The sequence below is a fragment of the Sceloporus undulatus genome, unplaced genomic scaffold, assembly GCF_019175285.1.
Source record: "Sceloporus undulatus isolate JIND9_A2432 ecotype Alabama unplaced genomic scaffold, SceUnd_v1.1 scaffold_23, whole genome shotgun sequence".
In the NCBI taxonomy this organism is placed as follows: Eukaryota; Metazoa; Chordata; class Lepidosauria; order Squamata; family Phrynosomatidae; genus Sceloporus; species Sceloporus undulatus.
The window spans coordinates 270,417-294,882 of NW_024802945.1; the positions used below are offsets into that span (position 1 = coordinate 270,417).

At 41.5% G+C, this 24,466-nt stretch overlaps 1 protein-coding gene across 5 annotated transcripts in view; it reads left to right on the forward strand.

The window, feature by feature from the left end:
- Nucleotides 1-353: 353 nt before the first annotated feature.
- LOC121917525 (BRD4-interacting chromatin-remodeling complex-associated protein-like) overlaps nt 354-24,466 on the forward strand; it is a 77,354-nt gene continuing 53,241 nt past the window's right edge. For 4 of the 5 annotated variants that reach the window (XM_042443567.1, XM_042443569.1, XM_042443571.1 and 1 more), the window contains exons 1-3: nt 354-482; nt 1,283-1,426; nt 3,883-4,055. The gene's annotated coding sequence lies outside the window, so the exon portion shown is untranslated. Of the gene's footprint in view, nt 483-1,282; nt 1,427-3,882; nt 4,056-24,466 lie in introns of those variants that run through there. The other variant, XM_042443568.1, reaches the window with a different exon arrangement.

Sequence of the window (24,466 nt, forward strand, 5' to 3'; positions counted from 1 at the left end):
GAGAGAAAGCAGAACTGAATTCCTGGAGAGCCTTTTCCTCTTCATCCCTCTTGCAAAACCTTCTTCTTCCTTCTGTGCAGCCTTTTTTATAGCCCTTCCCAAGCCAGTCCCACCCAAACAGAACCACAAACTGGAGCCCATTCAAATCCCACCAATGGCAGAGTGTAAACACAGCAGGGAAGCCCTGCCCCTGGGTTAATTAGCAACCGCAGTCAATCACAGCCAGCCTGTCTAATCAGGGCCAGGGAAGCCTGCTCTCAGCCCGGCCCTCTGCTCCACTTTCAGCCAATCAAGGCAAGGCGCAAAACCAGTTTTTAATTAGCCAGCCAAGGACCCATTGCTGAGCTGGGCTTCCAGATGCCTGACTGCAGAGGCTTATTTAGCAGAGCCTGGCTGGCTGCAAGGAGAGCATTGAGGACAAGCACACTTTACACCAAGAAATCCCCCTCCTGCCTCGTTTCAGCTACTTGCATCCAAAACAAGTAACTGAGTTACTGCTTGCATTTGTCTGTTGATGATGATGACTACTTTTTGCTCTGGGGGAAGCAGCAGAGCCAATCCCTTGCAAAATCATGAATTAATACTAATCAATACAACTAAGGTCCAAAACACACTGCAGAAATAATCCAGTTTGAGACTGCTTTAACTGCCCTGGCTTAATGCATTGAGCCTTCTCTGTCAGAGAGCTCTAGTACCACAATAAACTACAATTCCCAGGATTCCCTAGCACTGAACCAAGACAGCTAAAGCAGTCTCAGACTGGATTATTTCTGCAGTGTGTTTTGGACCCAAAGCAAATACAACAGGGATGGACTAGTTGTCCATGCAACACCTGTCCTGAAAATTATTATTGCTCTATTATTTCTTGGCAAGTTTCTTCATAGGGGTTTTTGTCATTGCCATCCTCTGAGGCTGAGAAAGTGTGGCTTCCTCAAGGGTTGACGTGGCCAAGCCACAATTTGAACCCTGGTTTCCCCAGTCATCGTCCAACACTCAAATCACTGGTTCTGTTTGTGTTTACAGTAATTCAATGGCAGAACACCTTGAACCATCGTCAGGCTCAAACTCAACACTGTAATAAATCACTCTTATATGTGTTAGAAAAACAGTATCCAAATAGAATTTTGTATGGGTTCATAGTAAGATTAGAAATGAGTACTAAAGTCCGAACGCTATCATTCTTTGTTCAGACTTGTTCTGGCTTGCTCTGATTGATAAAATAAAAAACGTGACTTGTTCTCATTAATAAAACAGACATCACTTGTTTGTTTTCCATATCCAGATTGATGGATCTGGGCTGAGCAGCTGAGAAAAACCGTTGAGAACGACCCATTATAATAAGTAGGCTTTATCAGCAAGTCCCAATGAACTAAGTGGCATCAAGCAAACTTGCTCAGGACTGGCAAACCTATGAATGCTTCCTCAAGTAAGTGCTATTAAACGCAGTAAGACTTGTTTCCAAGCAAGCATACACAAAAAAGTGTTTACGTTGTGAGAGATATATATATATTGCATTGAATTTTCTCTGCAAAAGGTAAGGTCTTTGTATTAAAACGGTTCCTTCAATTTCTAATATACAGTTTATTGAGACATGCACTTCCCTGTGTCTAATACCCTACAGTTCTGGTGATCTGGACATAAAAATGGCTTATTATTCACACTAAGTCTACATCCTTATTAGTGATTTCCTTATTGGTAAGTTTATTTCCCTTGTGTTTTTAACACAAGTTGTACAAGTATGTACTCAATGAGACTTCTATGAATGTGTGTGTGTAGGATTGCCAACTTAAAATTCCTAGATACTTTATGAACTACAGAGCAATGCGGTAGGTAATATCTAGTACAACTGTACAGTCAAACAAATGACTCACTGCAACTGGTACATGTTGTTAAACAGATCGTAAAACCTTGAAATTGGCATAACTATTGGCAGAATTACCTCCTGAGTCTTCCATTATTACCATTGTTTAATAATCTATTATTTTAATACCACGATGAGAAGAATACTGTACAAACATTACATGGTTTCCAGGTACGTGTAACACTCCCAGCAAAGGTGGATACAGTGCAATATTTGGGATAAATGCATCCCCAAAACCCTTCTTTTTTGAGAACAGAACTGACTTCTTTGGAGGCTTTTAGGAACAGTAACTCGCTTTTTAAAGTGGTTGAAGAAGGCCCCTTGCACATTGTTTAGCATTTCCTAAAAAGCTTGTTTTGGTTTTTGGCAGTCACTCTGGGCTTTAGAGGGCCCCAAGTGAAGAAAATTGGCCCCTGGATCCCACAGTTGCTCACTTCATTTGCAGCACAAGGTTTATGTATACAGGCAGCATCCATTATACCTGCTCCCCTTTCAGAGTGACCAGATAGGCCACCATGACCTGTGTGTGTGTGTGTGTGTGTGTGTATGTGTGTATATACATGTATATATACATGATGATCATTATTATTAATAATTAATATTTATTTAAACCCCGCTCTTAAGCTTTATTTATATAGCGCTGTAGATATATATGTTGTGTGTGTATATAATACACACACACATATATATATGTTGTGTGTATATGTATTTATATGTGTGTATACAGTGTGTATATATATATATATATATATATATACTGTTTATATGCTGTGTATGTGTATATATATGTATATATGTGTATGTATATGTATTGTGTGTATATATAGCTGTGTGTGATATATATATATATACACAATGTGTGTGTATATATATATATATATATATGTTGTATATGTGTGTGCGTATGTATATATGTATGTTTATGTGTGTGTGTGTGTTTATATACATACAATTTACACAGGGTTCCCAGATATCCTCCTGTCCTCCATGTCAACCTTCTGTCTAGGAAGAATTCCCCAATGTCCCATAGACCCATAGAATTGTAGAGTTGGAAGAGACCCCAAGAAGGGCCCTCATCCAGTCCAACCCCATTCTGCCATGCAGGAAATCTAAATCAGAGCATCCCCATTGACAGATGGCCATCCAGCCTCTGTTTGAAGGCCTCCATTTTGAGAAGGACTAAGAAGCATGAGTTGACATCCCTGTGAGTGCTTTTAGCGTTTGTTTTGGGGCATGCCCTCCTCCTTTGGGATGGCCTTGTCCTCCTTGGCTGCTAAGGCCCCTGGTCCCCCTGCTCCTTGCCCACTCTTGCAGGGTTCCCTCTCTTCCATCTTTGCCCTCCTTCTCTTTGGCCTTCTGAGCAGCTGCCCCTTTAATTCAGCCCTTGCTTGATAGCCCTGGCTGGGGATGCTCTTGGGCACATGCATGGCTTATGTTGGCAACCCCAAATGCCAATGAAGTGGAGGGAGATGTTCTTGCTTTTTAATTGCATTGAATTTAATTTATATTTAAGTGGAGGAAGATCTTATTATTTTAAAAAAATTGCATTTAATTTAATGTTAACAATATAAGATTGCAAGGAAGTGCCCTTGGAAGATGTGAAGGGAGCTTTTGAAAAATGTATTTAGTTTAATTTTAAAAACAGAGGTTTGCAAGGAAGTGCCACTGGAAAAGGTGAAGCAAGATATTTTATATATATATATATATATATATATATATTGCATTTAATTTAATATTAAAAATATAGGATTGCAAGGAGGCCCCATTAGAGGAGATGAAGCAAGTTATTATTATTATTATTATTATTATTATTATTAAATTTGCATTTAATTTTGCTTAATGTTGCAAAACATGACCCCAGGAACAAAACTGCAAGGAAGTGGGCACTTATTTTATTGCAAAGAAATAAAACAGATGTTATGTTTTGCAACATGAAATATTACTATTATTAGTAGCAGCAGCACTGTTGTCGTTGTTGACTTTGTTTTGTGTTGCTTCTTTTTCTTCTCCCTTTTGCAAAGGAGGAGGAGGAGGAGGCAGTGTCCTGCTGCTTTGCTTGTTGCTGCTGCTGCTGGCGCTGGAGTCAGGCGCTGCGCCGGGCAGCCCTGGGCCCGTGCCTCGTCGGGGTCCTTGCAGCGGAGCCCGTGCGGGGATGTCTGGGAGACCCCGCGCCGACTGCTGCTCAAACATCACGGTGAGTTTGTTACAATGTAGCAATTTCTCTTTAAATCTCTTAACTCTGGCTACCTGGCAGCCAGGGCTTGTGACAGGGCCCTCTTGGAAGGGGAGGGGGCACGCCACAACACACAACCAACACCACCAACACCACAACAACAACAACAGGGCAGGGAGGGAGCCAGCCAGCCCTGTGTGTGTGTGTTTCTCTGGGTAGGAGCAGCAACACCAGAAGCAGCAACCCTGGCTCCCCCAGTCCAGCCTTTCTCTCTCTCTCTCTCTCTGGGGCTCCAGGGCTTCTCTACACAATACAGTGTCGCCCCATTTAATGCCACCATCATCATCACCACCACCATCATCATAAATGGGTCCTGGTCTTTGGGGGCCAAGCCTGGGCTGGGCTTTGAGGGAGGCCTCTGGCAGATTCACCCTTACTCATCCATCCTCCCTTCTTCCCTTCCTTCCTTCCTTCCTTCCTTCCTGGCAGGTGGGGGAGGATGGTTCTACATTTCCCCCTAACTATCCCCCCTTCCTTTATATATTGCCCTCCAGATCTCTGGAATTAGGCGTTTGGTGGCTCTAGGAGATGCTCCCCCTCCAGCCATCTACCCTTCCTCCAGGCTTCTGATACAGTATAAGGGTTGTTTTTTTCAGGGGGGGCTCTCTAGGATATTTCCATCTCTGCCCTTCTTTGGTATAGAGTCCTGCAGGGTTATGAAATAAAGATAATATGGGGCTCCAGGAGATTGCCCTCTACCCTTCCTTGAGATATTGCCTTCCAGACCTTGGAATTAAGGGGTGCTTTTTGGGGGGGGGCTCTAGGAGATGTCCCCCCCCACCATCTACACTGCCTTGATACATTGCCCTGATATAAAGATTTTGGGTTTTTTTTAGATTTCCCTCCACCTTTCCTTGGTACAGAGCCCCCCAGGCTTCTGGAATAAATATTTTGGGGGGGGCACCATTTCTTGGTATATTGCCTTCCAGGCTTCTGATATAAAGGGTTTTTTGGGGGGAAGGGCTCTAGGAGATTTCCCTCCACCATTCCTTGGTATGTTGCTCTCCAGACCTCTGGAATTAGAGGTTTTGGGGGGGGGGTTTCTAGGAGATGTCCTCCCCAGCCATCTACCCTTCCTTGGCATAGAGCCCTCAAGGCCTCTGGAAGAAGGGTTTTGGGGGTGGCCTCTAGGAGATTCTCCCCCCCAATCCTTCCTTGGTATAGAGTCTAAGCTTTTATTGTTATTTTGGTGGTGGGGTTTTTTAGGAGATTTCCCCTCAACTATCCAGCCTTCTTTGGTATAGAACCTCCAGGCTTCTGGAATAAGGATTTGGGGGTAGGTGGGCTCTAGGAGATGTCCCCCAAAATCTTCCTTGGTATAGGCCCACCCAGACCACTGGAATAAGGTTTGGGTGGGGGTGTTTTCTAAGAGATTTCCCTCCAACCAAATCTTACCCCATTCACCCTTCCTTGGTATAGAGCCCTCCAGACTTCTGGAATAAGGGTTGGGGGGGGGCTTTAGGAGATCCCCCAACCATCCATCCATCCCTGGCATAGAGTCCTACAGGCTTCTGGAATAAGGGTGTTGGTTGGTTTGTGTTTTTGGTGGGGGGCTCTGGGGGAGATTTTTCTCCCTCCCTCCCTCCCTCTTTCTATCCTTGCTTGGTGGAGCCTCTCAAGGCTTCTGATATATGTTTTTCCTTTTTCCAGCAGGAAGGGATTTTTTTGGGGGGGATAAGAGAAGGGGAGCTCCTTTGCAGCGTTTGGATGAGTATGTGTTCTCTAGGTCTAGGAGGAATGGGGGGGGGGATTGATTTCCCAGTGGTCTGTTTTGCTTGCCTTTCCCCCTCCACCTGCATACTATTCCATTTCCAAAACCAAAGCAAAGGGTTGCCTGTCCCCACTTTCTAGTAGGCAGGAGATGCCTGGTTTGTGTATTTCTGAGTACTCCTGTCTGTGGCCCAGTGCAAGGCCAGAAGAGAGAGGGGAGAAAGGGTTTCTTTTCTGTGCTGTCAGACTGAAAGGGAGAAATCTGGTGTTGGTGGTGTCTGCTTTTGAAAAGGGGCTTCTGAACATATCAGTGACGTTTTTATTCTGATACGTTATATTTAAAGACTTAACAGAAGTGGGCCATCATCTCCTTACCTCTTCCTCCACCGAAACCTCCTCTTCATGCAATCTCAAACTTGGGCTTCTGGCCTTCTCCCGCAATGTCTGTTTTGTGCTGATAGGGTTCAAGAGAAAACAGGGCAGCACAATGAAACAAGGAGTCTAGAGGTTTCCCTCTGAAGTGATTTTTGTTGCTAAATGCTATCTTCACAGTTCTTGTGTTCTGGCAAATTCATTGTTGTGTTTCCTCGAGGAGATGCCTTTCTGTGGCATAAACATACAGTTGTTGCTTTTCAGGTGTTCTGTTCACTTAATACACACATCATGGCTCCATCTAGTTTATTTTTTTACATATTTGTCATTGTTTCTTGATTCTCTTATGCTCTTATGTCACAGACATTTGCACAACACCCATACTTTAGTTCTCCGCATTGGCCTGTCTTTCTGTATGGCCCCTAGTAGTCCAGTTTAGTTAATCTCCTCTGGAGTTTATCCAGACCCTTACCTACCTCAAAGTTCACAGTAATAAAGGCACTAAAACACACAAGAGGTCATTCTATATATGTTTTCTAAATCCAAAGTAAACAAAAAGCAGGGTTTTCCCCCCACCCTGAAGCTACTCTCCCCTTACCCTGACTGCAATGGATTCATGTTGTATGGACATCCCTGGAGTGAGTTATTTCCAGTAGTACTGATGTTTATCAAAACTTTCGGTGCTGAAAATTAGTGTTAATGAAAAGGTGTTTGGAGATCTGGAGACAGGGCTGAGATTTATTGTGTCTGTTTTTTGTCTGACTTGGAAACAGTGGCTTTTGACAAACACAAGTGACATTGCTGGGTTTCCCTTACTTGTTTTGATTATCTTAATACACTCTAAGGTGACAGTATATTGTTTTGAGGTTTTTTGTTGTTGTTTACAGGTAACAACACAACATGAAATAACACTACAGTATAGTGATATGGCTTGAGATTGATTACATTTTACATTAGTAATTCTGATTCATTTACTGCAGGATACCTGAGTACCTTCTTAAGTCTTTGGCCAGCCGACTATTTCACTGAAATAACCCAGTTATAATTGTGTACATGTGATTTTATTAATGCATTTATTCCAAAACGAGGCCTATAGAAATTTTCCAGGCAGCCAAGAGGATGTGGTCAAAATAAAGGTTTTGCTATCAAAAGTGTTAGATAGCATTTTAATTTTGCTTTGTATATCTGTGCTGAAACAATTCTTCCGCTGTTCTTGTACCATTGGGAAATGGATCAACGGCAGCAGTTGTGATTAATGCACCTCCTTAGAAAAAAAAGGAGAGGATTAAGTTTTATCCCTCTTGTCTGCCATAGATTTGGGGTTTGTGGTTTGTTTGTTTTTAAGGAAACATGGTTTAAGATTTTTTAAATGAATGTTGCTTTGAAGTTGTCCTAGTCTCCCTTGTTGTGTGTGTATGTGTGCCAAATCATTGTGCATCAATTGGTGTTGATCCATTACATTAGTGGGAGCTAGAGGTTCATGATTTCTTGTTAGCTCTCACCAAGTAGTAAATGTATTCTTCATCCGTGACAGCCACCAATGTTTAGGGAGAAGTAAAGCTGACTGAAAACATGGAATTTCTGCTGTTTTGGTTGGAATGGAGTTATCGTGGTGTCTCTTATTTTTAATGCCATGTACAGCTGTCCCCTTTATGAAATGTTGCATGGAATGAAAGAGAAGAGCCTTCCTTAACAACACAACATGGGAAAAAAAGGTTTGAAACCCTGGAATGCTTCTTGTTTGTATTGCAGGATGCTTGAGATGCTCTGAGGCAGGAAGTGGTGCCACGCTCCAGATATTGTTTGGACTGCAACTCCCAGCAGCCCTAGCAAACCAGCACACTCATTGGTGAGGAATGGTGGGAGTTGCAGCTCAACCGCGTCTGGAGGGTTGCATGTTCACAATCCTGGTCTAAGGATGTGTTTAACAGTAACATATCCTTCTCTTTATAAAACAAAATTGAATAACTTGCTGATCAGCATCTCTCCCCCCAAACCATGACATTTGAATATGTGTTTTGTTATTTATAGCAAGAGCACAGGATAATGCTCAAGTCCCATTAAATGCAATGGCACAGTAAAATGGTGTCCTTTATATAAAATCGCAAAATCAAGGTTGGCTTTTTGGAATTTATAGCTTTTGGGAATATTTTCAAGCCATGGGTGGCAGAATCTGTGCATAAAAGATCTGTAGATATGGAAGGACAACTGTAATTTTAATTTAATGTTGACGCTAAACACGAGTCAGTGGTATGGTGTAGTAGCAAAAACAAGGCAGTGCATCAAGAGAAGTATGGTGTCCAGCTCAAGAGAAGTAATAGCTTACTCTGTTCTGCTGGCATCTGACATCACTAAGGATGTCAGCAAACTGGAATGTGTCCAAAGGCGGGCAACCAAGGTGGTAAGGAGCCTGGAATGGGTGAGGGAATTGAGTATGTTTAGCCAGAGGAAGAGAAGACAGAGGCTATCTGATAGCTGCCTTTCAAGTATTTGAATGGCTGCCATGTGGAAGATGGAGTGAGCTTGCTTTCACTTGCCCCAGATCAGGGGTAGGCAACCTTTTTGAGGCAGGGGCCGGGCTGCTGTCCCTCAGACAACTGGGGGGCCGAAGCAAAAAAATAATTAAACAATTTTTTAAAAAATTAAATAAATAAATAAACCAGGACAAATGTAGGACAAAATTTTCAAATGGAGGGCACTTTTTAAATAAAAAATGGAGGACACGTGAAAAAATTTGCTGATTTTTAAAAAAATGTTAAGATAAATGCATGTTTCTGAGGCTTCTATAGACAATTGTCCCACCATGCCCCTCGTGCAAGACGCCAAAGGCCCCGGCAGCAATCGGCAACAGGACCGGGCTGGGGCCGGTCCCAAGGCCTCGCCGGGCCGCATCCGGCCCGCGGTCCGCAGGTTGCCTACCCCTGCCCCAGATGATAGGACCTGAACCAGCAGATTGAAATTACAACACGAGTAAGAATTCCCTAGTGGTAAGAGCTGATTGACAGTGGAATACAGAACCTCAACAGAAGGTTTTTGAGTAGTGGATGGATGTCTCAGACTTAGGAGTACTTTAACTAGAGATTTTCCTCCTTTGGTAGGGAGTCGAACTAGATGGTCCTTGGAGGTTTCTTCAAACTCTGTAAATCTTTTTGTGCACATAGACCTGTGATAGCATATTTGCACATTAGCTTTTGTCTGCACTGTGTCCTCACCAGTTTCTCAAGTGGTGAGGACTGACAGTATGTTGCAGAAGGTTTACAAGTTAGGTCCAAAACACACTGCAAAAATAATTCAGTTTGAGACCGCTTTAACTGCCCTGGCACAGTGCAAGAAATTCTGGGAACTGGTTTTGTGAGACATGTAGCCACTTCTGTCAGAGCTCTGGTGCCACAATAAACTACAATTCCCAGGATTCCATAGCGCTGAGCCAAGGCAGTTAAAGGGGTCTCAAACTGGATTATTTCTGCAGTGTGTTTTAGTCCTTAGTCTGTAGAACAGTGGTAGTAGATAATGGCACAAGAGGCAGCGTGTGGCTCTAGTAGGTTTCCAAACAAAGGCAAAAGATCAGAGTGCCTAAACCATAATGGCATAAACATGGGCCAAAAACCCCCAAACAATTTCTCCATTAAAGCTACTTATAATATCACTATTATGAATGCAGTTTGGATATAATGCAGATAAACCAAAGTTGCCTCTTCCTTACCATTTAGTTTTTTGGCCACTCAGGGTAAACATTCGTTTTTGTCTCCTGAACAAACATTGGTTCAAAAGGTCCAGGGTTTTTTTGTCTCTCTATCCAGCAGGTCTTAACTCCATTCAGGTTGAGTCTCACTGATCAGAAATGCTTGGGACCGGAAGTGTTTTGGATTTCAGAGTTTTTCAAATTTGGGAATATTTGTGTAGACATGATAAGATATCTTGGAGCTAGAACCCAAGTCTAAACATGAAATTCAGTTATGTTTTGTATACACCTTGTACACATAGCCTGAAGGTAATTTTATACACAGTATTTTGTATAATTTTGTGCAAGATTTGTGTACATTGAACCATCAGAAAGCAAAGGTGTTATTGTCTCAGCCATTTAGATGGAGATTTCTGGATATGAGAGACTCAACCTGTCCTGGATTATGACTTCTGTCAGTAAGTTGTCATGCTTAATTTCCTTATGTATGAATGCAGAACCAAACCAATATCTTTGATTTTCACATTCTTCCACCTTATCTCTTAAAAGATGCAGTTTTATAATGTAAAATCTGGGTGAGCTACTTAACCCAAGCTTTTGGAATGTGCTCCTAGGTAGTAAGTATATCAGCTGTATTTAGTTAGAAACCAATGTATTTTAATTGTTATGCTAACCAATTGATATACACGCTTGTTCACACAATACATGAATTAAAACTTGGGAACTTAATTGAAATCAATACATCCTACAAAAATGCAGTTCTTTAATTCCCTTAGTAGGCAATTAGGGAACCACTCATTTGAAACATCGAACGCTCAGAGTAGTATGTCCCCTCATTTGAGAAGCATTGCTCTGAACTTAAAACTGTTAACAATATAGAAGAAGAAAATAATGAAGATAATAATGGAAATACTGTACAGTATAATGAAATGCTCTACTAACCCAAATCAGCAATTTGAGTAGATTATTAGTTTGGCTTGTCTAAAAGTCCTCCTTGAAGAGCTGGGTCTCCACAATGCCAGGAAGACATGTATTGACCGCACCATATGAGCCGCTGGAGCACTTTCTAGCGGTGCATGGAAAAGACGGAGGAAATAGAATCACTTGCATTCCTCTTCATACCATAAGGAATTGTGCAGCATTTCAGATAGTGTTGGCCTGCAGCACCTAATATTTTTCACTATCTGCTGTGCTAGCTAGGACTTTTGGAAGTTGTGATCCAACAACATCTGGTTGGCCTCATGATCCCAACCACTGCTTTAAAGCTAAACATAAAGGCCTGTTACAGACTGCCAAAATAAAGCTGCTTTGGGTCTCTTTGGAGGTATGCTATTTAAATGATGCATGCATCCTAAGAATCCGGAAGCTGCACCAAAGCTGCCCTCCAGTGTTTAGGAATGGAGTGTGGCTTTGGCGCGACTTCCGGACTCTTAGGACCCATGCGTCATTTAAATAGCATACCTCCAAAGAGACCCAACGCAGCTTTATTTTGGCAATCTGTAACAGGCCAAAGAAAACCAAAATAATTACCATGGAAGACATACATAAACTCTACCTAGACAATGAGGAAATCGAAATAGTTAAAGAGCACCCATAGCTAGGATCAAACATGTATGAAATGTTAATAAATGTTGTAGTCAAGAAATCTGAAGACTAGGGATGGGAAAGCTATGAAAGAAGTAGACAAGATCCTAGAGAGTAAAAATATACGAATGAACACTAAAATCAGAATTGCCCAAGCTATGGTATTCCCCATCGCCATGTATGAATGCGAAAGCTGGACAGTGAAGAAAGCGGATGGGAAGAAAATCAACTCATTTGAGATGCGGTGCTGGAGGAGAGTAGTGAGGATGCCATGGACAGCCAAAAGAACAAATGAATGGGTCCTTGAACAGATCAAGCCTGAAATCTCCCTAGAAGCCAAGATACATATTGAGGCTGTGCTACTCTGGCCACATCATAAGAAGACATGACTCATTAGGAAAGGCAATAATGCTAGGAAAGGTAGACTGTATATCAGATGGATAGACTCAAAGAGGTCACAGGCGTGGATTTACAGGACCTAAGCAAAACAGTAGAGGATACTGTCGGATTGCTATTGACTTGGAGGCAGTTAACAACAACAACAAATCAGACGTGTACAACACTGACTTATTGCAAGGAATGAAATATAATTTCTATGCATTATTCTAACTGAGAAGGATAAGGAAGGTATAGTTTTGGGGAGGGGGTGTCCTTAACCAGTCAAGAAGCATATTGGAAAGGAATGGAATGATTTAGTTGTGGAGAATAATTGAGATATACACATGCTTGCGTTGGCTTTGTTGAAATTCTTAGCTAGTGAAGTGGATGTGGATGAAGCTATACAGTAGGATCAACAACCAGTGGTCCCAGGACCAATTATGGTCTCCTCAACAATGCCAGTAGGCCCTCATTTGTCAATCCAGAGACAAAGAGAATGTGGAGAGACCAACAAATGTGGCAATTGAGAATAAAAGTTATATGAGGGCTTGCTCTCCAGTTTTCATAGTTCAGCATATTTGCTACCTGTTGCCATCCTATCCTTAGGTTAGAAAAGCTGACGTTCCTGTGGTTTCTACCAGATACTTAATGTTAACATAAAACATTCAGCTACTAAACTGTTATTATTATTATTATTAACCTTTATTTATAAAGCGCTGTAAGTTTACACAGCGCTGTACATTAATGTTTTAGTCAGACGGTTCCCTGCCCTCAGGCTTACAATCTAAGAAGACACGACACAAAAGGAGAGGGGAGTGGTGGTGGGGAATAGGATCAGGTCCAGCAGATCTTCTCCACCTCCGAGGCCTGGACCAAGGCAGATGGACTGGAGGAAGGGCTTGGCTTCTTGATGGATAGTTAGAAGGAGGCTTCCTGGGTCAGAGAGGGGCTCACCTCTGGGAATGCTTCTCTAAACAATATAGTCTTTAATTCAGTTTTGAAACTGGGTAGAGAAGTGATGAGGTGTGCATGTGGGGGAAGAAGGTTCCAGGAGTAAGGGGCAGCAAGCGAGAAGGGACGAATTCGGGAGGGGGCAGTGGTAGTCCTACACTGTGACAGGAGACCCTGACTACCAGAGCGGAGGGTGCGAGTAGGAATGTAAGGAGAAAGAAGGTCAGATAAGTAAGGAGGGGCCAACCCATGGAGGGCTTTGAAAGTCAGTAACAAAAGCTTGTACCGGAAGGGGAAGGGGAGCCAATGAAGGGAGGATAAAAGAGGAGAACAGAGGAAACTGCCACTAGCATGTTTGTGCATCCAGATTTAAATTCTTATTGCAGTATATTTGCTTGGTTTATATCTATTGAGTGAGAATGGGAAAATGAGAGCTAGAACTAAATGACACAATCCTGTTCTGTGGCTGTGTGTGCAATAGATTCTAGCATAGTTGTCAATGAGAATAAAACTTGTAATGTGCTAATTAGTTCCTGTTCATTTGTTTTAATATGTAAATCAGAGGAGTTCAGGCTTTCTAAGAGAATTCAACCCGTGTAGTTAGTTAGGAGGGCATAAAGGAAACCATTGTGTTATGTAAACTGGGAGGGCATCTATCCTAGGTCAGGCCTAATATGTCCTACAACAAGCTACCTGTGTCTACTGATCTTATGGTAAAATCCTAGAAAAACGTCTAGAGAATTCCAGAGCTCCATGAGACATTTCTTAAAAACAAAAGACAATTCATTTGCCTTCAGCAGGAAGGAACGAAGGAAGATAACCTCCTTAGGATCATAGAGTTGGGAGGATGAGCTCCATCTCATCCAATCTCAACCATGTAGAGATAGACAGCGAAAGCACCCCTGAAAGGTTGGCATTCAACTCCTGCTAAAAGACCATGGCCAGAACCAAGCTAAAAAGAAAAAAGGAGTTAGGTAAATCACTGCAGGAACAACCTTTGTACTCTTCCTTTTACTGTTTGGTTTTTACGTGCAAAGACATTAAGATCAAAACATCAGGTCTTGTTTTATTTTGAAGGCCTGCTTAACCTTTGACTGGAGACATACAGGAAAGTTACCCTTACCCATGTGTCATGGTCTGGCATGACTTTAAACTCTTGTTGTACAAAAGTGTTTGTATTATAGTTTATTTCATCCTCTTCAAATGACCACGGGACTAAGCTAGATTTCAAGGAAGAGTCACAGTAGCAAACTCTCTGACTGTGAACCTTAGTTACCTGGGATTCTGCCGCCAATACCTATACTGCGAATGTGATGTTCATCCTGTAAGACCTGTTTAGTAGCAGAGAAGCCATGGCCTATGCATAATAAATATGGTCTGGTTCCTTAGTGATTTCTGGGTTCTTTTCCCCTGACCCCTGTCCAGGAAATACATATGAATAAATATGAATATGTATTACATTTAGTGAATGTCTTTACTTTGGAGTCTGCAAGAGAGAAAACATTTACTCCTCAAGCAGAACATGTAAGACTGCATCTGTCTTAGTCTTCTCTGGTCTTTTGCAAAGTGAACAATGAAGGATAAACTCCAGCTCCTAAGTTAGGGTTTCCTAAATACTATGGAATGTGTAAAAATACTCAAGTAATGTTCGACGTGTCTTCATCTTGCTTCTTTAGTAGATTTGAGTTGTATCCTTGTCTGAATTTAATTTGATAATGACTTAGGCTGTCTGACTTCCAGAGATCCCATTCTGTTGCCAAGCTCAAAAGCAGACAAGAAACTAAAGTGCTGCTCTTGAAAAGTTTCGCTCCCCATTCTCCACCAGCCATATTGGTAAATTCTGGATCTTGCAATGTTATGCGTTCACATCCACAAATTACATAATAACTGTGTGACAGTTTACTCTGAGGCACTGGAGTAATTGGAAAGTGTAAGTGCATACTTTTAATGCAATTAAATGGGGAACTTAATAAACTTGCTACATTGGGGACTCTTCCCTCTGAGGGATTTTAATAACTATGCGTCTGTCAATCCTTTAGGGGCCACTTTGTGATCCTTACGCTGCAAGGTAGAAATTAATCCAGCAAGTATCATAATAATAGTTTCTGAGCTGAAGTTTCTTCTAGTATTCAAAATAAAAAGGAACAACGTGTACATAGTTATTTGTAAATATACCAGTGGCTAAGTTACCAGTGGCTGGGCTGCACATTTCTTACTATCCCCTGCTTATTGTTCCTTGATGCTTTGAGCAATACTTTCTATAACTTACCTCATCTGTTAGCCATCTATAGTGCTGTTAGCTTTTAAGTGAGGCTACATTTTACTTTTCCCCGTTTCATTCTTTTTGCAATTGGATCCCACCAGCTAGTGCTTTCTTGCTATTTCTTTTAGAAGCTGGGGACTACACACCCTTTTAGCACGATGTGCCTTTTGATGGTTGAGCACAGCTGCCTTCTGTACATATCGCAGCTTGCAATGTACCTTTTTCACAGTCTTTCCCTCAAAGACCTTTGTACCTTGACCTACTGTTTGCCATAGTTTCTCTGAGCCTATTATAGTGGAAAAAAGAACAAGCGACACAGAGCCAAACGAACAGAGCTGCCAACGGACAGCAGCCATTGGCACACATTCTCATCCCCAAATATGCCATGTTTGTTTTAATTTTGTGTGTGTGCTTTAAAAACCCTTGATGCTGTACACTTTGTGCATCTAAGGCAATGTCATTTTAAAGCATTTGTGAGGAATGCAAAACACAAGATGGTGAATATATTGCATCACCCAGTTTTCCTTACTGTTCTACTTAAAGTGCCATCGCAGTGTATGTCATGCCTTTCCTCCAAGGACCTGAGGATTAAGTTATGGTTACCCCTTTCTGTCCTCACAGCTGCCTTGTATATTTCATGGGTGCACAAGAATGTAATGCTCAGCTCTTCTCAGTCCAAATCTGGCTCTTCTTCAAGACAGCCCAGTGGACTCATAACTATAAAACCAATTTGTCTCTGTCTTCCTGTTGAAAGAAAAGAAAAAGAAAGTAATAAGATTCTCGCGTTAAATTTAAACCAACTAACCAACAAGAAACATATTTTTAAAATTTAAACCCTGGGAGAGACGATAGTAGCAGGAACTCACCAAATTTTTAGAAGCACGAAAACAGTGAAGAGTTTAACAGGTCCAATATCTATCAGAATAAAAGGGACTCTATACAACAGTGGAAAAAATCAGAGAATGGGCAAGGTAGGCCACCTTAGGCAGGGAGATTCACAATTCACTGCAGGCAAAGAATAGCCTTCCCCGCATCCACATCAACCAGTATTCAGATGTTAGATAGAAATAGAGAAGAGTAGGCTCATATGGGCAGAGGCAAAACACTGGCCATCCTCATTCTAACTTATTTAAACACAGAAATGAATTGGAAACCAGTGAGGTTTTGCAAAAGGCGAATCACTTGCTCCTGATAATGAAGGCTTGTCAAGGCTTCAGTAGCAAATGTGGAGGGAAAGAGAAATAGAATTACATGTCTTGCTAAAGATGTCATATTTTACCAATAGCTATTATCAGTGATTGGAGGAGGGCACAGGCATACGATTTTTCTAAAGCTGAAGACTGTATTACACCTATATAAATTCCTTTTTCTTTCAGTCACAAGCCATTCAGCAATTTTTTGTGTCTTTACAGTATGGAAGAATTTATGATCCTACTGGGTGGGCTGCATATATATGTTAATATTGACTACAGAAACATTCTGTTCTGTGGAATAAGGTGTGCAATTGGCAAGGGAAATATATACCAGGAAGGAGCCTTAGGCATGTAACCATTCACCACTTTGCCCTCTCTTTCATCCCTACTCCAAGAGATTGTTGCCCAATCCATTGCTGGTGTAGTGACATGATTCAGTATCCCTCTGCCAGTTTCTACAAGCAGTGTGGTGTTGTGATATAATAAAAATCCTTCAGTGTTGTTTGGGCACTAAACCAACAATGTGGAATTTCCTTGACTGCTTCAAATAAGAGCCTTGGGAGAACACTCACATTTTGTTTACAGGCTTCCCTTGTGATTTAAGGCATGACAATCACTTTCTTGAATAATTCTTCAGTTTTCTATTTACAGCATGAGAATAATATTTCCTTTCTTCCGAATGAATAAAGCCATATTAACAGTTAACATACTGAGATAATGACAACAATGGTCCTAATATAAATTTCTGAAGTAAAGTTTTATTTAAAAGAGCTCAAAAGGTTAAAGCAGGTGAACTGTAGGTTGGGTGCAGTTTACAAAGCCTTCTTACCAGACCCTGGGTAGTTTTACTAAGGGATGTGTGTGTGTGTGTGTGTGTGTGTTAGAAAGAGCTGTTGGCATTGCCACCTATTTAGTAGAGAATTAGATGTCCTATGTCCTTTCAAGCTGGAAAAAGTTTTAATCCCAAACTCTGTCACAAACAGAGGAAATCCTTGAAACAAGTCTGTGATCTTCTCAAAAAGAGTGTCTTCGTTCATCATTTAAAAGTGAAGGGGCTTGAGCTGCATTAAATTCTTTGTGCTTTGAATTTTCAACAGAAAGTGCAAATACAACTACAAAAGGAGCACAAGAATTGTGTGCACACATAAGGAGGTACACCAGATACACTCTGACAGAGGAGAGAAATACAGAGTATTTCTCTAGGACACCCATCCATTCTCTCTGTGTAGCCTTTTATAGGTGTATTCTACATCACCTCAACCCACCTCTAGCTCCAGGTGAGTGACATTATATTCTAAACTGAGAGACAAAGGATATGAGGCAGTGTAGTACTTAGAAAAGATGCAGTTCCCAATGGCATTTATAAGTACAATGGCACTTCACTCTTAATCACACTGAAGATGAACAGCACCATCAGGCAAAAACCTAAAACTAACAAACAAATAAAAAGCAAGAGCAGATCATCACTGATTTAAAAACCAAATATCTGGGTTCCCTTTTCCCCACAGCTAGTACTGAGACAGTGACTTAATCCTGTAACATTCTTTCCATCATTTCCCTCTATTTAAAATTTGATTTTGGTGAGGCTTACATTTGAGACTGAATAATACAAATCGAAAGTATTATATTGAATAAATGTGAGGTATTCAAGCTGCAACATTACATTTCTGAAGATATGAATCTTAGTCCACTTGATCTTGCACCAGATGGCTGCCTCTCTTCTGCCCATTAAGTGGAGGTGTCCGACTGTCAGAAGGAGAGGCCAAAAATGATCAGATGTTTAGCTGACAACTTCATTCCCTTGTGTCCTGTTGGTATACCTTAAAGCAAGCCAGTCAAATAAGCTGAGGGTGAATTTTGACATGACGGTTGCCAAATAGGACATCCATCTGTTCTGATGGTCTAGTGTCATCAGAGGGCCAGGTGAAGACTAATTTGTGTAGTCAGTACAGTATTGGCAAAGTTGTCTAAAGACCTTTTGGCTAAAGGCACACGTGTGACAATTCTCTGGCCGTTGTTGCCCTTTTTCCTTTTCCAGACTATACAGTGTTGTTTAGCAAATTACGGGGCATTTATTTCCAAAACAATTGGGGGTCTATTTTGACTTCCTCCAATTTTGATTCTCTGACTCCTTCTCTTTTAATGCATGTGTGTGTGTAGTGTGTTTCTCTGGCTCCTTATATCAGCTTCCTTTCTTCAATCTACCTATCCAACAATACATTTCTCTCTTTCTTAGCAGTTACCTGTGCTTGTTGCTAATATTTTAAAAAATATCTGGAGAGAGTATGATTTGACCCTATGCAATGTTCCTTCTCTTGGTTTCCTGATTTTGCATATCTTCAACATCTGTGTGCTAAAATCAAGAGCATACTGTTATTGAAGGTGCAGATCTATCAGTCCCAAAACTCTTATCGAGTTTCTTTTGTGCATAAAAAATAATAATAAATGAAAAAGCCTGTACCGAACTTGTTCATTCCAGGTTTGGACTTATTTTTTTATATGAATAGCTTTCTGGATTGTTGATTTGAACTCAAGATATCTGGTATTGCTCTATCTCCGACCCACTTCACTTTAGAACAATTTGTCATCATCTATGAAGCATCTATAGTTATGATTATGACTGGCTGCAGATTCCATAGGATAGCATCTATTCTCTTTTTTAAAAAGCCTCCTATTGGTAACATTAACCATGTGGCCAATCTCTTCTACATGTCACCCACCCGAGGAAGGATTTTCTAGTGGAAAGACACTATGGAAGGCACCTAATTCTTCTACCATTTATTGGTTTTCCTCAGATACTGCCCCACTGTTGTTTCCTTGCTCATGTTTCTCTAGCAAGTAAGCATCTGAAACCTCAAAGAGGCCCAAAAGTAGTTAGGTGAACAGCATTTCAGGGGGGAGAGCAACAGGAATTTGGCTAACAATATAATATTTCTTGCAAATCATTTACTTAAGGACATTTTTAGAATGAGAAAATAGTAATTAAGCAGACATTACATGCAATTCCCGTAGAATGTGTATCTCAATCCAAAGAGTGTTCATTTCTGAATTTTGCTGTCAAGCCAAGAGGAGACTTCTTTGGCCAAGGCCAGAGAGAAATGGCAGTTCTTGGCATGCCCTTGGCCTGGAAATGGGGGCAAGAATGGATGGTAAATACAGTTGATCATTAGGAAAGGTATGGAGAGATCTACAGCCAGGCTCTCTGCTGGAATAATTATTGCTTGACAGCATCATATCCATAGGGGAGTTTACTTTCTAAAAAACCCTCCCCTATGGATGCCAGAAACTGCAAGTAATAAGGTACCCTATTATTTTCATTGAGCCGGACAACTTCCAGTCCAAGCATACCATGGAATCACATTGGAGGACCTAGAAATGCTGGAAGCTGACCATAGAATTGCACTTGAGAACCTAGAGAGAACATAGTTTTTCATACATGGGTAAGTAAAACCATGGATACTGAATTCTCAGATACAGGTGTCGTACTGTAGAAGGGGGTTTGTGTTTGTCTGTGGCGTTAACAACGGAATGGAGCCCCTTAGTGAGGCCCTGGAGCATTTGCTTCTATTGTACCATTGATAAAGCAGCATTGCCCATAATGCAGTCCTATGCATGCGTAGTCAGAAGTAAGTCCCATTACATTCGGGATTACCTCAGGTTTAGTCTACTGAGGTCCACATCCCAAACAGTGAATGAGAGAGGTCTCCCCCCTTCACCACAACATTCCATTATTTGTTCTCCAGATGTCCTGGAATGGCATTCCTTCCCCAAATTCAAAAGTGTAAGCTGAACTCAAGAAGGCCAGAGACAAATTCTTTTGTCTCTGGAAAGTTTTAGTGGACACCTTCCTTCCTATATACAGCCTAGGCTTCAGGACAGCTCCAAATGGTCATCATGTTCTTTTCTTAACTATTGTATAATACCTCTTTCTGAATCCTCTTTCACAGACATTTCTTAAAGCTTCTCCCTCTGATATTAACAGTTATGTTAGAAAGAAGGAAAGTAAAACCAATCCGTGTCTTGTTAAATCTTATATCTGCCTAGATTGTCAAATTGATCGGCCCAATCCTCTTTGAATTTCATGTAGCAAACGTTGTTCACCCACTTCACTAAAATCTATAGGCTAGGGACTGACATTAATTGCTATGATGTGAAATAAACAGATTTCTTTGTCTCAGCTATAAAGTGCTTATGCGCTGTAAAGCTCTACAGCATTTCTCCAGGTGTTGGACTGTAGCCCTGGCCAGCATCACCAATGGTGAGAAATGTTGAAAGTTGCAGTCTAACTAGATGATTCCCATCTTTGTTCTCAAATGATGTTCTTTGAAGAACAGGTAACTTTGATTAATTTTTGAGATCTCAAAATGTATCATGGCACAAAACTAGTTAAAGGATGTTCAGTGTGCCCTAAATTAATTCCACTAGTCTTGTAGTGTGAAACATTCTCAGGGATCATCTAGAACAGTGGTTCCCAAACATTGGCCCTCCAGGTGTTTTGGACCTTATCTCCCCAAAACCCTAGCCAGCTTGGCCAACAGTCAAGCATCCTGGCAGCTGGGATCAAAACTTGGAGGACCAAAGTTTGGAAACCACTGATCTAGAGGTATTTTGTCCTTCCCTATGTTAAAATGCTTCTTAACCACTTCTCTAGTCAACATGCTTTGGTTAATGGAGCTTTTCATCCACGTCTTACCTCATGGAGTATTGTATCCCCATGTGGCCCACTGCCTTTAACCCACTTCCATCCCTTCAGTGTCCTCCTCTCTGTCCTTGATTCCAAAATTCCAGGAAGGTGCCATCACTGCTCTACACCGTATGCCACTCGATGGACCCTTGTCCTCTTCTTGCAATCTTTAGCGTGCCTTGTTCATCTGCTTTTGGCAGTCTTTAAACAATGAGCTCTCTTCTTAATTCATCCTTCCTGTTCCTAAGCAACAGAGGCATGTTGGAGAGGAAAGTCGTTCCTATCAGTTGGCCGGTTGAACCTTGAGGGACATTCTTTATTCTTTTCTTTGGAGTGGATTAGAAGGACATTTCTAGTTTGATAGGCAGTTCCTGATTCAAGAGTATGACACTTCATAATTGGAGGGAAATGTCGTTTTGATCAGCTGGCCAAAACAGGACGCTTGGGGCTACTTGAATTGCAAGGCCAAATTTCAAGTCTTTCCTATTTTATATCTAACCGTTTATCTACATTTACATAGATTAGTGTTCCTCAGATGAAAGGGGGGGATACCACTGGGAGGGACACAACCAGTGTTACATGCAATTTAAATGTTCTAGGACATGGATGAGAATTACGTGGATCTCCAGATGATGCTACTGTGACTCTTCCTTAAAAGCTAGCTTAGTCTCCTGGTCATATTGCCCAGCCAGCAGAGCAAATTGTCAAGGATGCTGAGATTTGGATGCTGAGATTTGCAGACTGCACCGTTCCCATTCCTGTTGTAGAAGAAGGGGCAAGTTTAATTATCAAGAGTTGGGCAAACTCCAGCTACTGGCTTCTTCTGACCCCTGACTTAAAACCCTGAGATACAAGAACCTTTTTTAGAAGGAAGGAGATTGCTGAGGTGGCTCTAGGCGTGGACAAAGAGAATGAAAGAGGATTGCTTGGAGGATACAGGAACGATGAGTAAGATTGGGTCAAGAAGCTGAAGGCTCTCTTGCCTGTATCAGGGAAACCAGGGAATGCAGTTTGCAACTAAGTCCCTCTCTGCCAAGATTTCAGCAGCGGTTTGAGAATACCTTGCTGTCTCTTTCCATTCAAGGGAACTGGGGTTTTCCTGAAACAGTCAATGTACGCAGCTTAAAAAAAAAAAGCTTAGAATTCACATAAAATAAATTCCAATTGAAACATTTTAAGGCTTTTGCCAAGACTTGTGTGTCTGGGTGAGTGTGCGTTTTGAAGAGAACCCTCCCCAAATAGCGTGTAGTTCAGGCAAGCGTGACAGCGTGTCTGGTGTACAGAGATGGAGGTAATATTTGTCTGTAATACAGCAAAAGGCAGAGTACGCCGTGCTCTCCTCCGTCTCTTTTCTCCCATCCCTTGAAAAGGGAACACTTTGCCTCCCATTGTACTCCTCCTCCTGCTCCTGCTGTGGCTGAGGGAATGCTAGTCTGGAAGTGATTTCAAGCAAAATGTTAGAAGTAAATACGGCATGTTTGGGGGGGAAGGGAAAAGGAAAGGGAGAGGAGCTGACAAGGAAGGTCTCCTGACCTAGAAATGAGACATTTCAGCCACCACCTATGGACACAGCGGCAGCATCAGCAGCCGGGCCAGGACTGGAAGCCTTCCCAGCGTCATTGCTCAGCCACTGTTTCCTTTTAAAGCCCAGATGGCAAATTGCCAGTTGTTGTTTTTTATTTTTAAATTCAGCTTCATGCTTTTATGAGATGCCAAAGTCCCCGCAGAACGATTGTTATTCCTACATGTCACATTTTCTCTTCCCCTTTCAACTGTGACTTCAGCTCCTTTTAATAAATAAAAAGGTTTTACGTACAGAAGAGGAAACTATTTCTTCCTCCATTCTGTTATTTTGCTTGATTTACAGTGAATTAAAATTGTATTTTGTCCAGAAACATTGCATAGGATGTTTGCTGTGGATCCAACTTGCCTTTTATTTGTCAATTCCAGAAGAAGCTGAGAGTATTCATTGCTTTAGTCTTCTTCAGCTGTCCTCTTCTGCAGTGTAGAAGTTGAAAGTAGTGTGTGTGAAGTAGCCATACAGGTTTTGCAACAATATAAAACCTTGGCAAACTGTTTATCATAGGGAAAATGGGATGAGGCGAAGCCCCTCTTGTTCCTCCACTGACAGATATCCGTATTGTATGTGCACAGAGTGAGCAAATTTTTAATGTGCAAAATATATTCTGAATGTACGTACCGTTTGCCAATTGTAAATAAGTCCGTGGCAGCGGGAGAGTTGGAGTCATTGTGGAAGGGATTAGGAATAGAAGAAAGAGCTGGGCCAGAGATAGTAACTTCTTCCTCCAGACTTATTCTGAAGCACCATCAAGTTATATGGTGCTTTCCATGATGTGCATGGGTTAAAAATGGAATCCGAATGAATGGGAGATACAAGGAGCACAGGAGCAGCTAGTTTAGAGGGCTTTGCAGGGGAATTTGACAAGTGTATGAGGGAGCAAGACTTCCAATGGCTATTAGCAAAGCTTGGAAAAGTTTATGTTTTGTTTTGACTACAATTCCTACATTTCCCCAAGATTATAACCCACCAGATCATGACAAACTGGCTGTTGGAGTGGTGGGAGGATGCAGTTGTAGTCCAAAGAAACTAACTTTGCCATGCTGTAGCTATTAGGCATAATGGAAATATGGAATTACTGAATGCAAGTTGCTAAGGAGCAATGAGGAATGAGGGCACTTGCCTTTAGGATCCGCTTATGAGCTTCCCAGAGACATATGTTGGCCATTGTGGGAACAGGATATTGGGCTAGATATGACCCTTTGTTCTGAATGAATGTGCCCCCCCCTTTAGTCCAGAGGTAAAGGCAATCAATACAGTATTCAATCACAAAATAGAAGGAGAAGCTGAAGCATATATCAAAGAAGCAGATTATAAAATATTTACCATGTGCTTACTGTTTTTTCCTCACCAGTGTAGTAGTAAGTATCCCTGCCTGTCGCATGGGATACCCAGGTTCATTTACCACTGTTTCCTACAGTTTGTAAATGAATCCATACTTACTTTATAGATAATACCTGTTGAATGTATACGGTAGGCAATTACCTACTGTGAGTATGCTTCACAGGCACTAACAGCATAAGTGTGACTTGTGGCTATTTATAAGTCAGTTAGGTAGTTTGGCGTAAAGCTGAGAAGAGTAAGTTGGCCTCTTCACATTTCTTATTTTGCCTCCAGGTAGTTCCTTCTCAGCAAAAAGCCTGCTGTTACCTGAATGATCCTGTGACCTGGCAATAGTTAGTAGGTTCACCGTAGCTCTGTTGCTTCTTAGAGAGGGACAGGCCCAGAAGGGGCTGCTTGGGGATTCCTGTTTGACTCCTTGGGCATTGGTTTGTGGTCCCTCTCATACTACTCAACATTTACCTGAAACCTCTGCTAATCATATGCTGAGTGCCTCAGTCCTTACATTTTTACAAATATTCATCAAATAGACAACATAGAATAAACAATCATCATTACGAAGAAGAAGAAGAAGAACCCATATTTCTATAGACGATTATTTCTACTCCAAGGAAGCCGAGATGCATGGAGTGTTT